This window comes from Staurois parvus, unplaced genomic scaffold, assembly GCF_062004578.1.
Source record: "Staurois parvus isolate SC_StPar_1 unplaced genomic scaffold, SC_StPar_1.0 ptg000530l, whole genome shotgun sequence".
NCBI classification, from domain to species: domain Eukaryota; kingdom Metazoa; phylum Chordata; class Amphibia; order Anura; family Ranidae; genus Staurois; species Staurois parvus.
In genome coordinates this window covers 3,292,744-3,308,686 of record NW_028318326.1, presented here as the reverse complement: position 1 = coordinate 3,308,686, position 15,943 = coordinate 3,292,744, and positions in this window count along the sequence as shown.

Below are 15,943 nucleotides of genomic sequence, written 5' to 3'. Positions count from 1 at the left end.
TTGCCATTGCCGGCCCGAAAAAAGAAAAGGCTCCACTCTCGATGCTGGCTCCTGGCCCTATCACAGCTGTGCCGGTCTGACAATTCTTAAATATATAAGGGGCGTGGTCACCCAGTGATGTCAACCGGGTGACCCCACTCCTTGTGACGTCATCATGTGCTGTGATTGGCCAAAGCATTGCACCTGACCTGTGGTCAGGTCCATTGGTTTGGCCAGTCACAATGCACTGTCAGAGCGCGGGCGAACAGCTGGCTGAATGCCCTTACCGTTCGTGCATTTGCCGAGCACACGAACGGCCAATGTTCAAGTCAAATTTACATTCGACTCAAACATCAAGCCCAATACTAATCCTGATATTTCATGAGAAAATTCTAATATCTCATGAAAAAAAAAACCTAGCCACTGAGAACAAACCAAACTTTCAAGCACTGTAAGGCTCCAACAGTGGGACAAGCTTGAAGTGTGGGATGTAGTAGTGTTATACCTCCTGCATATAAGCCTACATTTCAATGGAGCAAGGAGACATCTTCCAGTTGTTGATTACTTAATCCACCAATCTTGGGGTCTGTCAGATCCTGTGCAGCACAAATGAACATTTTTATGGAGGTCTATGCACGGCAGTACTTCTACTGTCCAGGATTAACTGACTGGGTGTCACAGCTGTGTACTCCATAAAGGGCAAGTTTAGCACACTATTCCCTTGAAGATATCTACTTCAAAGCTGTTTGAACTATTTACCATGCATTTCTTGACCATGGCTGAGAAGACCTGGGGGTATCGGTAAACTATAAAATTTCTGGATCCCTTCTCAAAATTTGCCATTGTGGTCTCTACCCAAGATTAAATAGCCACTACCACAGCCAAACTCTTCTTGATATGTGTCATACAGCCAAATGGATGCCCAAAGCAGATCCTGTTGGACCAAGGTCCTAACTTTGATTCACAGATCTTTACAGAGTTATGTTGGTTTATTAGGATCAGGAAGTCACATGCCACACCGTACCACCTGCAAGGGAATGCACCCTGTGAAAGCTTCAGTGACTTTGAATGTATTAAAGTATATGTATAGACCAAATTTTTTTTTTTATGATTCCATAGAGTAGGGAAGGAACATAAAACCTTTAATTTGTTATTTTTTATATTTGCTTTGTTTTTTTATTGCTGTAAATTCACCCACTCTAATTTTTTCTTTTGACCATTGTCACAGTATATAGAGATACTGCAAACAGGGGCCTCTCTAGTACAGCATCCATATACTCACACTAAATTCCGATGATAATTTATCAGACTATCGCCTACTCTGCTCACTTTTAGGCGATCTCTGAAAACCTATCTCTAGGGAAGTCTATCCTGCCCTCCGCTAATAATGGAATCTTCTACTTCTCCTACCAGTCCATCCCCCACAGTTACTACCTTTTGTACCACTAGCCCCTCCCTCTTAGATTGTAAGCTCCAAGGAGCAGGACCCTCCTAAGGCTGGTCATACATTATACAATTTTTTTCGAGATGTTTGGTTTAGATTTACCAAAAACCACATAATAGGAGGTCAAAACTAACAACACTTTCAATTGTATCCAATTAGGCAGTCTCTTGCACTACATAGTTGAAGGTAAATCTAAAGGAAATTGGGCAGAAATTGGACTGAAAATTGTACAGTGTAATGCTTGCCTAACCCTCTTGTATTAAACTGTATTGTTGCTGTATTGTCTCCCGTTATATTGTAAAGCGCTGAGCAAACTGTTGGCGCTATATAAATCCTGTATAATAATAATAATATACCACTAGCCCCTCCCTCCTAGATTGTAAGCTCCAAGGAGCAGGGCAGTCCTATCCCTCTTGTATTGAACTGTATTGTTGCTGTATTGTCTCCCGTTATATTGTAAAGTGCTGAGCAAACTGTTGGCGCTATATAAATCCTGTATAATAATAATAACATGGGTAGTTGTCACCAGAATGGGAGTTAAGAGGAAATCTTCTATTAGGGCACCTGTACCGAAATCTCCTAATTTTGTCCATATTTTCTCTCACTATTTGTTATCTCAAGTACACGAAGTGAAAAGAAACTTCTCTGATTGGCACAGACAGTCAGAATTAAACTGCCAGACCAAGGCAGCACACAGGGTGCATAGACAAGCTGTTGAGGTTTTCTTATGCCATTCAAAACAAAAGAAAAGTTTTTAAAATAGATTTTCTTTAAGGCAGATGATCAGTGTAATAGCCAGGAATCTGGTATTTTTAGAAGGCCAGAAATTGCTGAGCCCTATTTTTGTTATCACAGTATTACTTTAAGTTATACATATTAATATTATGGAGGATTATGCAAAGCTTAATGATGCATATGAAGATGATGTGGGTGCTGAGAATAATTGGTGACAATTAGTTTTCTTTGACACCTATTACTATCCGATAATGTGCGTTTATATAGTGTGTTATTGCATGTGTGCTTTCTTCTTTTGACTAAAAATGCATTTTGATACATGTTAATAATATGCTTACTACTTCATTAGCAAGTCAAAGCAGGACCATTTATTTGGTGCCTGTCCTTTGATTGAAATTGATATTAACAAACAGTTCCCAATTAGCAACGAGCCAAACGTACCTGGGTTTGGTGAGCAGGGTTCGACAAATATTAGATAAGTCTGGATTCTAGCTCCAGATCCCATTTAAATCAAAGACAACTAAATTTGTAAAATCAATAATAGCCATTTTCTTGGCTATTGGGCTAGGTATTGCCAAACAAATAACATGGAGATTGGGCACTGACCTGGAAGACATGTACTAATGAATAAAAAAAATAAAAAATTAAATTTGGTCTGGAGCAGCAATTTTAATAAAGCTTAAACTGAATCATCAAAAATGCCCATTTCCTTTAAATACCATGCCAGGGGGTGCCCCAAACCTGCTTGTGAAGTAGAGCATCTGTGTAATGTATACAACCTAGTACAGCAACACTGACATTTACAAAAAAATGCCAGTAAATGACAGCTCCCTGTTAGCTTAGTTTTCTTTCTAAAAATTGCATGGAACTCCCTGAAATACATAACAGACCCTTAAGGGTCTTAAATGTATTTAGCAGGACCTTTAAAGAGGTGCCCATGCTGTTTCTCTTAACAGAAAAGAAGAAGCCAGCCATGAAATGTCATTTATCAGCAAATTTAGTGTTTTATTTTTTTTCTTGTAAAAGTCATAAGGCCTTGTAAGGTCCTTGTAAGGCATATCAAATAAAAAATGTAAACAGTAAAAAACACACATTTTTTATTCTTTAAAAAGCAATGTCCCACAAAGTAAATCCATTGTCAATCACATTGTTGAACAATGTAAATCCTCAGTCACAATGAACAACACTCATAGAAACCTAATGTGACAACAGCCGCTCGTCCAATGACAGCTCCCTGAGCTGTCATTGGGAATATAAAGGAAGGAGTTGGAATAGTGATGACGTCATTGCCTGCATATGGCCATCAATGTTATTGACCAAATAATGCCATGGCCACATTAAGGCAATTATATCACCCTAAATTGTAATAAATCTTTGCACTTAGATTAAATTATACATAAGAACAACTGTTAAAAAAAAGAAAAATATACTTAAGAAGCAGCTAACACAGGAATAGATACAATCCCTTAAACAATATAAAAAAGTGCAGTGCTAAATAGTGTTAAAGTCCATCCACTATATACAAAGGTCCGTGCTCAAAGAACTTCTTAAATGAGTGAAACCTAGCCATCAGAAGGAACAGAGAAACCCGCATTCAGTGAATCAAAAAAGGATTAACACCTGTAAGATCCTGGTGAAGACAACAGACATATTGTCAGGGATCCCCGCGGCGCTGGTCCCGGCGCAGGCAGTGCGCCGCTCTGTGCAGGGACGCGGGCACCAGGTCCTGGCCGACCGTGGAAATTAAGGTTCGCGCAGTAGGAACCGCAGTCGCGCGCCGGGCACCAATGACAGCGCAGGGCGCGATATTTAAACGGCCCTGAGCTGTCATTCAGTGCCTTCTGGTCTCTTCTGCATACCTGTACCTGTGATCCTGTTTCTCTGTAAGTTGCTGACCCGGATTGGACCTGACCTTGCTGTATTCTCCTACCCTGACCCCTGGCTTGCCTGACCTCTCTCCTGGATGCCCCTTATTAGATCTGACCTCCTGTTGCTGACCTGGCATGTGACCCGACTATTCTCTGCCCGCTGCTTTGTACCGCACCAACCCCACTGTTACTGACCCGGCTTGTCTGACCTTGCATCTGCTCAGCAATCCATCCATCCATCCCATCGGGGTCACCCGACCTCCTCACATCAGGCTCTTCCCCGTGGGAGCTCCTGGCAAATACCCCTACCACTGACAGGTATACTCAGGAGCCACGACCTGGTCTCGGGGTACTCCAAGTCCATCCCCACCATCAGGGGCTCTGGTGAACAAGTACTCTGGGGCTTAGATTCCGTGCTCTGGGGACGCCTAATCAGTGGAGCGCTAGTGGTACCGCCAGGCGGTCCCTTACACATATAAGAACTCTTACCAGAGCTATTGGGCTTTCATATTGAAAAGCCAACAGTGCTTTAAGGGTTAACCCCAAACACATCCCTGGTATGTAATGCAGAGATGATTCTGCCTGTGGCTCCACTCCAACTCTGTTTTTCCACCAGTAAATCATGTAAGAGATGAATACTAATAGTGCAGTATGCCCCAAACTATAAAATCTATTAAAAATAAATGAATGCACTCACAATAGATACATGGCCATCAAAAATGATCACGGAGCTGCAGCACTCCCAATGTATAAACGTTCTGGCCAGCAGCCATACAGCATGGTGACGTCACATGAAGCTCCATCCAAAGCGTTTTGTCATCATTTGTTGTCATCAGGGGTGTTATATCACCCTAACTTCACCCCTTAACTTACATGGCTATGGATTCCTGGGGATGAGTAAGCAAAAAGGGCCATGTGACATCAATGGTTGCCGAGGACGCAGCAGGTGTTTGCACCCACCGAGTCCTTAGTAACCACTGATGTCATCCAGCCAATTCACTTACATGACCAGGGAATCCATGTCATGCTGTCCGTCCACGCCAAAACACTAAACATCCAGAGTTTGGAAGAATGTCTGAACAGCGCATGTTTGGTGTAAACTTGTGTTTGGACTGAACACTCCGCTCATCCCTACTCCAAATATGTCTGGAAAAATAAGGTTGTATTTAATACTGCCAAAACAGATGTTGCCAGGAGTGTAACTAAACGTCAGGGGCCCTATAGCAAAATCTTGATGGAGTTCCTCTAGCGACCTCTCTCTGTGACATCTGGCAATGTCATTTGGGACAATAATGTAATTGATCCTTTCAAAAATATATCTAAATTGAGGAAAGGCTGCAGGAGAGCTGTTAGCAGTCAGTACACTATTAGAGACCAAAGCTGTGGAAAGCTGTCAGAGCGGCTCTGAAGAGCAGCAATGCAGGAAATTTACTTTTAACTTGAATTCTCCTGCTAGGCTCTCAGTAGCTCATCAGTGTTTTATAGCATCAACTGATCTTGCTGGAATATAAAATCTTAGGGTGTTGGTTAAAATTCTAAGTTCACCCTGGCCTGCAAGTACTGAATATTGTGGTTTGGGAGTCAATAAAAAAAACCCAAACGTATGCAGTGGCCTCCTTTTTAGGACTGCTAGGCAAATGTAGTTTTTGGCTCCATTGTAATTATTGGAGTGATGGTTGATTGATTTGGTCTGCTCAGAATTCTTAAGCTGAGAGTTTGATTGCTTCCCCTTGCTTCTGAAAGAAGTTTAAGAGAATAGGAAGGGGGATCCAAAAGATCAGCTGAATATTTATCATGTCAAACAACAACAGAGAAAAATTTCCAGCTCAACTTACCAATCAGCCTGTAACCAACCAAACTGTCATATCTAACGGCTCACATTAAAAACAGGGGTTTAGTTTGCACACATTTGCAAATATATATGTAAGCTGCAGAGCCTCTTCACAGCACCCCAATATTCTATCCTAACTTTATAAATTTTGAAAGCCTCCATAGTGGATGCAAATGTATAATAATGAATAGATTGAGAGCAGGTAAGCCTTGAGGGAGCACACCCCTCCTTAAAGTCACATGGGCACATGGGACACCCAGCATATAGCACAATGGCAGCCAAGGTGTCCAGTGTGTCCCCTCACTATTATACCAACAGTATAAAATAAATGGCAACTGCTTAAACCTATAACTGGCCTTTGCACTCCCAGATCCTTCTCCACCATTGATTCCCCCAGTTGTACCACCCCCAGGAAGTAAGATGCATGTATATTCTTAGCCCCCAAGTGCATAACCTAACATTTGTCAACATTAAACCTCATTTGCCACATAGTTGCCCAATTAACCACCTCCCACCCGCCATATAGAGAAATGGCAGGTGCAAGGCGGTTCTCTCATTCTGGGAGGACGTCATATGACGTTGTCCCATTCTAACCGCGCATGCGCAGCTCCGGGAGCGCGCAGTGCGGCGATCGGTGGTGCGCTGTGTCCCTCGGACAAAGCAGATCACCGATCAACGGAAAGAGCCGAAAATTTCGGCTCGGTCATGTGATCAGCTGTGTCCAATCACAGCTGATCGCATGTAAATAGGGAAATGCTGGTTATCAGCATTTCTCTCTGTCACGCTGACAGCTCGAGAGGAGAGCAGAGCTGGTAATCAGCATCCCTCAGAGGGGACCTGTGCACTGATCATCAGGGCACTGATGATCAGTGTAAGCCCCAGCAGTGCCACCTGTCAGTGTCCATCAGTGCCAGCTGTCAGTGCTCATCCATGCCACCTGCCAGTGCCCATCAGTGCCACATCAATGCCACATATCAGTGCCTACCAGTGCACATCAATGCCACATATCAGTGCCCATCTGAGCTGCCTTTCAGTGTCACGCATCAGTGCCACCTATCAGTGTCACCTATCAGTGCTAGCCAGTGCCAACTATAAGTGCGCATCAGTGCCGCCTATCAGTGCCCGTCAGTGCTGCCTATCAGTGCCACCTAACAGTGCCAGTCAGTGCCAACTAACAATGCCAGTCAGTTCCAAATAACAATGCCAGTCAGTGCCGCCTATCAGTGCCATTCAGTACCGCCTATCAGTGCCACCTATCAGTGCCGCCTATCAGTGCCAAATATGAGTGCTGCTTTCAGTGCCCATCAGTGATGCCTGTCAATGCCAATCAGTGCCACCTACCAGTGCCTCCTCATCAGTGCCCATCAGTGCCACCTATCAGTATCCATCAGTGCAGCCTATCAGTGGACATCACTTCAGCCTCATTAGCGCACATCACTGAAGGAGAAAAATCACTTATTTACAAAATTTTATAAAAATAATTTTTTTTTCAAAATTTTCTGTGGTTTTTGGTTTGTTTAAGAAAAAATAAAAAACCCAGAGGTGATTAAATACCACCAAAATAAAGCTCTATCTGTCACAAAAAAAATTATAAAAATTTCATAAGGGTACAGTGTTGCATGACCGCGCAATTGTCATTCAAAGTGTGACAGCGCTGAAAGCTGGAAATTGGCCTGGACAGGAAGGGGGTATAAGTGCCCTGTAGGCAAGTGGTTTTAAACAGTGCATTGAGGTAGGCTTGTAAGTTGAAGACATCCTGTAAGGACGTTATTCCACTGCACAGCTTGGTGTCATCTGCAAAGACTGAAATGGTATTTGTAATCCCAGACCCTATATCATTTATAAATATATTAAAAAGTAAGGGTCCCAACACTGAACCACCAAAAGCAACCCTAGACCATTCAGAGTATGATTCATTAACCACTACTCTTTGAATATGATCTTTCAGCCGGTTTCCTATCCATTTACATATAGATTTTTCCATGCCTGTAGACTTTACCTTACACATTAGCCGTGTGTGTCAAACACTTTTGCAATATCCAAGTATACCACAGCCGCCCCTCTGTCCAAGGTTTTGCTCACCTCCTCATAAAAAGAAATCAGTAGAGATGAGCGAATTATTCAAAAATTCGATTCGGCTGATTCGCCGAATTTGAGGAAGAAATTCGATTCGATGCAAATTTATTCGCTGCGAATTTAACTTATAAAAAGGGTTTCTAGGCTTCAGAGAGCCTTTATATTAGTGCAGAACACTGTACCTTTAATTTAAATGCCCTTGGAGATGAGGAAGGAGAAGGAGAAGGAGAAGGATGAGAAGAAGGAGAAGGAGAAGGATGAGAAGAAGGAGAAGGATGAGAAGAAGGAGAAGGAGAAGGATGAGAAGAAGGAGAAGGATGAGAAGAAGGAGAAGGAGAAGGATGAGAAGAAGGAGAAGGAGAAGGATGAGAAGAAGGAGAAGGAGAAGGATGAGAAGAAGGAGAAGGATGAGAAGAAGGAGAAGGAGAAGGATGAGAAGAAGGAGAAGGATGAGAAGAAGGAGAAGGATGAGAAGAAGGATGAGAAGAAGGAGAAGGATGAGAAGAAGGATGAGAAGAAGGAGAAGGATGAGAAGAAGAAGGATGAGAAGAAGAAGAAGGATGAGAAGAAGGAGAAGGATGAGAAGAAGAAGAAGGATGAGAAGAAGAAGAAGGATGAGAAGAAGAAGAAGGATGAGAAGGAGAAGAAGGATGAGAAGAAGGAGAAGGATGAGAAGAAGAAGAAGGATGAGAAGAAGGAGAATTCCAAGCCGGCAAAAAGTGTATCTGCAGAGCTCCGCTATTTCTTAGCGGAGCTCTGCAGATACACTTAGCGGTGCTCTGCAGATACACTTTTTGCCGGCTTGGAATTCTTCTTATTTTCATCCTACTTCTTCTTCTTCTTCTTCTTCATCCTCATCCTCATCCTCAGAAGAAGAAGAAGAGGATGAGGATGAAGAAGAAGAAAAAGAAGAAGAAGAAGTAGGATGAAAATAAGAAGAATTCCAAGCCGGCAAAAAGTGTATCTGCAGAGCTCCTCTATTTCTGACAGATACACTTTTTCCCGGCTTGGAATTCTTCTTATTTTCATCCTACTTCTTCTTCATCCTCATCCTCTTCTTCTTCTTCTGAGGATGAGGATGAGGATTAGGAAGAAGAAGAAGAAGAAGAAGTAGGATGAAAAAAAGAAGAATTCCAAGCCGGCAAAAAGTGTATCTGCAGAGCTCCGCTAAGTGTATCTGCAGAGCTCCGCTATTTCTGACAGTTCTCTGACATTCACATTTACAGCGGTTGAAACATTGTATCTATTTGTTTCCATAAATGGAAACAAATAGATACAATGTTTCAACCACTGTAAATGTGAATGTCAGAGAACTGTCAGAAATAGCGGAGCTCTGCAGATACACTTAGCGGAGCTCTGCAGATACCCTTTTTGCCGGCTTGGAATTCTTCTTATTTTCATCCTACTTCTTCTTCTTCTTCATCCTCATCCTCATCCTCAGAAGAAGAAGAAGAAGAGGATGAGGATGAGGATGAAGAAGAAGAAGAAGAAGAAGAAGTAGGATGAAAATAAGAAGAATTCCAAGCCGGAAAAAAGTGTATCTGCAGAGCTCCTCTATTTCTGACAGATACACTTTTTCCCGGCTTGGAATTCTTCCTATTTTCATCCTACTTCTTCTTCTTCTTCATCTTCATCCTCATCCTCTTCTTCTTCTTCTGAGGATGAGGATGAAGAAGAAGAAGAAGAAGAAGAAGTAGGATGAAAATAAGAAGAATTCCAAGCCGGCAAAAAGTGTATCTGCAGAGCTCCGCTAAGTGTATCTGCAGAGCTCCGCTATGCAGATACACTTAGCGGAGCTCTGCAGATACACTTTTTGCCGGCTTGGAATTCTTCTTATTTTCTTCCTACTTCTTCTTCTTCTTCTTCTTCATCCTCATCCTCAGAAGAAGAAGAAGAGGATGAGGATGAGGATGAAGAAGAAGAAGAAGAAGAAGTAGGATGAAAATAAGAAGAATTCCAAGCCGGCAAAAAGTGTATCTGCAGAGCTCCTCTATTTCTGACAGATACACTTTTTCCCGGCTTGGAATTCTTCTTATTTTCATCCTACTTCTTCTTCTTCTTCTTCTTCATCCTCATCCTCATCCTCTTCTTCTTCTTCTGAGGATGAGGATGAAGAAGAACAAGAAGAAGAAGAAGTAGGATGAAAATAAGAAGAATTCCAAGCCGGCAAAAAGTGTATCTGCAGAGCTCCACTAAGTGTATCTGCAGAGCTCCGCTATTTCTGACAGTTCTCTGACATTCACATTTACAGCGGTTGAAACATTGTATCTATTTGTTTCCATAAATGGAAACAAATAGATACAATGTTTCAACCGCTGTAAATGTGAATGTCAGAGAACTGTCAGAAATACCGCTGTAAATGTGAATGTCAGAGAACTGTCAGAAATAGCGGAGCTCTGCAGATACACTTAGCGGAGCTCTGCAGATACACTTTTTGCCGGCTTGGAATTCTTCTTATTTTCATCCTACTGCTTCTTCTTCTTCATCCTCATCCTCATCCTCAGAAGAAGAAGAAGAATGAAAAGAAGAAGAAGAAGAATGAAAAGAAGAATGAAAAGAAGAATGAAAAGAAGAAGAATGAAAAGAAGAAGAAGAATGAAAAGATTCTTCTTCTTCTTCTTTTCATTCTTCTTTTCATTCTTCTTCTTCTTTTCATTCTTCTTTTCATTCTTCTCATTCTTCTTTTCATTCTTCTCATTCTTCTTCTCATTCTTCTTTTCATTCTTCTTCTCATTCTTCTTTTCATTCTTCTTCTTCTTTTCATTCTTCTCATTCTTCTTTTCATTCTTCTTCTCATTCTTCTTTTCATTCTTCTTCTTTTCATTCTTCTTTTCATTCTTCTTCTTCTTTTCATTCTTCTTCTTCTTTTCATTCTTCTTTTCATTCTTTTCATTCTTCTCATTCTTCTTCTCATTCTTCTTTTCATTCTTCTTCTCATTCTTCTTTTCATTCTTCTTCTTCTTTTCATTCTTCTTTTCATTCTTCTTTTCATTCTTCTTCTCATTCTTCTTTTCATGAAGAAGAAAAGAAGAATGAGAAGAATGAAAAGAAGAATGAAAAGAAGAATGAGAAGAATGAAAAGAAGAAGGAAAAGAAGAATGAAAAGAAGAAGAAGAATGAAAAGAAAAAGGAAAAGAAGAATGAAAAGAAGAATGAAAAGAAGAAGAAGAATGAAAAGAAGAAGAATGAAAAGAAAAAGAAGAAGAATGAAAAGAAGAATGAAAAGAAGAAGAAGAAGAATGAAAAGAAAAAGAAGAAGAATGAAAAGAAGAATGAAAAGAAAAAGAAGAATGAAAAGAAGAAGAAGAAGAATGAAAAGAAGAATGAGAAGAATGAAAAGAAGAAGAATGAAAAGAAGAAGAAGAAGAATGAAAAGAAGAATGAAAAGAAGAAGAATGAAAAGAAGAAGAAGAATGAAAAGAAGAATGAAAAGAAGAAAAAGAATGAAAAGAAGAAGAAGAAGAATGAAAAGAAGAATGAAAAGAAGAATGAGAAGAATGAAAAGATTCTTCTTCTTTTCATCTTTTCATTCTTCTTCTTCTTCTTTTCATTCTTCGTTTCATTCTTCTCATTCTTCTTTTCATTCTTCTCATTCTTCTCATTCTTCTTTTCATTCTTCTTCTCATTCTTCTTTTCATTCTTCTTCTTCTTTTCATTCTTATTTTCATTCTTCTCATTCTTCTTTTCATTCTTCTTCTCATTCTTCTTTTCATTCTTCTTCTCATTCTTCTTTTCATTCTTCTTCTTTTCATTCTTCTTTTCCTTCTTCTTCTTCTTCTTTTCATTCTTCTTCTTCTTTTCATTCTTCTCATTCTTCTTTTCATTCTTCTTCTCATTCTTCTTTTCATTCTGCTTCTTCTTTTCATTCTTCTTTTCATTCTTCTCATTCTTCTTTTCATTCTTCTTTTCATTCTTCTTCTCATTCTTCTTTTCATGAAGAAGAAAAGAAGAATGAGAAGAAGAATGAAAAGAAGAATGAAAAGAAGAAGAAGAAGAATGAAAAGAAGAAGAAGAATGAAAAGAAGAAGAAGAAGAATGAAAAGAAGAAGAAGAATGAAAAGAAGAATGAAAAGAAGAAGAAGAATGAAAAGAAGAAGAAGAAGAATGAAAAGAAAAAGAAGAAGAATAAAAAGAAGAAGAATGAAAAGAAGAAGAAGAAGAATGAAAAAGAAAAAGAAGAAGAATGAAAAAGAAAAAGAAGAAGAATGAAAAGAAGAATGAAAAGAAGAAGAAGAAGAATGAAAAGAAGAAGAAGAATGAAAAGAAGAAGAAGAAGAATGAAAAGAAGTAGAAGAAGAATGAAAAGAAGAATGAGAAGAATGAAAAGAAGAAGAAGAAGAATGAAAAGAAGAATGAAAAGAAGAAAAAGAAGAAGAAGAATGAAAAGAAGAAGAAGAATGAAAAGAAGAAGAAGAAGAATGAAAAGAAGAATGAGAAGAATGAAAAGATTCTTCCTCTTCTTCTTTTCATTCGTCTTTTCATTATTCTTCTTCTTTTCATTCTTCGTTTCATTCTTCTCATTCTTCTGTTCATTCTTCTCATTCTTCTTCTCATTCTTCTTTTCATTCTTCTTCTCATTCTTCTTTTCATTCTTCTTCTTCTTTTCATTCTTCTCATTCTTCTTTTCATTCTTCTTCTCATTCTTCTTTTCATTCTTCTTCTTCTTTTCATTCTTCTTCTCATTCTTCTTTTCATGAAGAAGAAAAGAAGAATGAGAAGAATAAAAAGAAGAATGAAAAGAAGAAGAAGAAGAATGAAAAGAAGAATGAGAAGAAGAATAAAAAGAAGAATGAGAAGAATGAAAAGAAGAATGAGAAGAATGAAAAGAAGAATGAAAAGAAGAAGAATGAAAAAAAGAAGAATGAAAAGAAGAATGAAAAGAAGAAGAATGAAAAGAAGAATGAAAAGAAGAAGAAGAAGAATGAAAAGAAGAATGGAAAGAAGAAGAAGAATGAAAAGAAGAAGAAGAAGAATGAAAAGAAGAATGAAAAGAAGAATGAGAAGAATGAAAAGATTCTTCTTCTTCTTCTTTTCATTCTTCTTTTCATTCTTCTTCTTCTTTTCATTCTTCTTTTCATTCTTCTCATTCTTCTTTTCATTCTTCTTTTCATTCTTCTTCTTCTTTTCATTCTTCTTCTCATTATTCTTTTCATTCTTCTTCTTCTTTTCATTCTTCTTTTCATTCTTCTTCTCATTCTTCTTTTTATGAAGAAGAAAAGAAGAATGAGAAGAATGAAAAGAAGAATGAGAAGAAGAATGAAAAGAAGAATGAAAAGAAGAATGAAAAGAAGGAGAATGAAAAGAAGAATGAAAAGAAGAAGAAGAATGAAAAGAAGAAGAAGAAGAATGAAAAGAATGAGAAGAATGAAAAGAAGAAGAAGAAGAAGAATGAAAAGAAGAATGAAAAGAAGAAGAAGAATGAAAAGAAGAAGAAGAAGAATGAAAAGAAGAATGAAAAGAAGAAGAAGAATGAAAAGAAGAATGAAAAGAAGAATGAGAAGAATGAAAAGATTCTTCTTCTTCTTCTTTTCATTCTTCTTTTCATTCTTCTCATTCTTCTTTTCATTCTTCTCATTCTTCTTTTCATTCTTCTTTTCATTCTTCTTCTTCTTTTCATTCTTCTTTTCATTCTTCTCATTCTTCTTTTCATTCTTCTTTTCATTCTTCTTCTCATTCTTCTTTTCATTCTTCTTCTTCTTTTCATTCTTCTTTTCATTCTTCTTCTTTTCATTCTCCTTCTTCTTCTTTTCATTCTTCTTTTCATTCTTCTCATTCTTCTTCTCATTCTTCTTTTCATTCTTCTTCTCATTCTTCTTTTCATTCTTCTTCTTCTTTTCATTCTTCTTTTCATTCTTCTCATTCTTCTTTTCATTCTTCTTCTCATTCTTCTTTTCATGAAGAAGAAAAGAAGAATGAGAAGAATGAAAAGAAGAATGAAAAGAAGAATGAGAAGAAGAATGAAAAGAAGAATGAGAAGAATGAAAAGAAGAATGAAAAGAAGTATTCCAGTACAGCAAAAAGTGTATCTGCAGAGAGCTCCGCTATTTCTGACAGTTCTCTGACAGTTCCTTCACATTTACAGCGGTTGAAACATTGTATCTGTTTCCGAATAAAAACATCTGTATCCTAAATGGAAACAAATAGATACAATGTTTCAACCGCTGTACATGTGAAGGAACTGTCAGAGAACTGTCAGAAATAGCGGAACTCTCTGCAGGGACACTTTTGCCGGCTGATCGGGAAAAATCTGATTCGCGCACCCGAAGTATGCTAATATTCAGATTCGCCGCGAATCTAATTTTTCCTGAAATTCGAAACGAATTCCACTTCGCCTGGTTCGATTCGCTCATCTCTAGAAATCAGATTTGTTTGACAACTTCTGTCTTTCATGAATCCATGCTGTCTGTTGCTTAAAATATTTTTTTCCAGCAAGAGCTCATCTATGTGGTCTTTTATTAAGCTCTCCAAGATCTTCCCAACTATGGAATTTAAACTAACAGGTCTATAATTACTTCATAAAGATTTTGACCCCTTTATAAATATAGGCACCACATTGGCCTTACGCCAATCCAGTGGTACTATGCCAGTCATTAAAAAGTCCCTAAAAATTAGAAATAATGGCTTTAAAATGACAGAGCTCAATTCTTTAAGGACCCATGGGTGTATGCCATTCGGTCCAGGTGCTTTATTCACCTTTATTCTGTCTAAATATTTTTGGATCATATCAATTGTGAGCCAATGTGGATCATCTGGAGCTGTGTCAATACCATACCCATTATGGACAAGAGCTCCCCCATGCTCCTTTTGTATACACAAAGCTGAAGAAGGTATTAAATAAATTTGCCTCTTTGTCCCCAGTCACCCACTCTAGATTATTTTGTAAAGAGCCTACATGCTCGGACCTCACCTTTTTACTATTAATATATTTGAAGAATTTTTGGGGTTTTGTCCTGCTATCTTTTGCAATCTGTTGTTCATTTTAAATTTTTGTGGCCTTTATTTTCTTTTTGTATATTCTATTATATTCTTTGTAATGTTTAAACGATGATAGCGTTCCTTCATTTTTATATTTAATAAAAGCTCTTTTCTTATTAGCTATAGCTTTTTTAACTTTGACCTTAAGCCACATAGGTTTAATTTTTATCCTTTTAAACTTGTTGCCCCTCGGAATATATTTTGCAGCGTCTTTACATACAGTCTTTTTGAAGAACTCCCATTTCTGTGTTGTGTTTATCGCTGCCAATATTCCCTCCCAGTCTAAGTGTTGGAGAGATGCTCTCAGCCTTGGAAGATTAGCTATCTTAAAGTTGAGCGGTTTTATTTTTCCCATATGTGCTTGATGTTTACAGCTAACAATAAATGAAATCATGTTATGGTTACTGCTACCCAGATGTTCTTTTATATGGACATTCTGCATGGTTTGAGATTACCAGGTCCAGCAGAGCATCATTCCTAGTTGGGGCCTCTTTGAACTGTACCATAAAATTGTCCTGTAGTAGGTTTATACATTTTTGCCCTTTAACTGTTCCTGCAATACCATTACTCCAGTCAATTTCCAGGTAGTTAAAATCCCCCATTATTAGCACTGTCCCAGCCCTTGCAGCCCTTTTGATCTGTGCAAGGAGCTGAGTCTCCACCTCCTCATTAACACTGGGAGGCCTATAACAAACTCCAATGATTACCTTTGTAGTATGCATCCCCATGTGCAGTTCCGCCCATAATGCTTCAGCCTCATCACATTCTCCATCAACTAGGTCCTTTTCACAATTGCACTTCTCACATAGAGACAGACACCTCCACCTTTCCTTTTTACCCTGTCTCTTCAAAAGAGAACATAGCCAGAAACATTAATGGCCCAGTCAATATTCAGCAATACCAATTAAATCATAGTTCTGTTCATGCACCAAAGCTTCCAACTCGCCTATTTTGCTTGGCAGACCTCTGGCATTGGTGAACAAACACTTTAATCCATTGACACCTTGTGCACACGTATTTTGCATGTTTGTCATT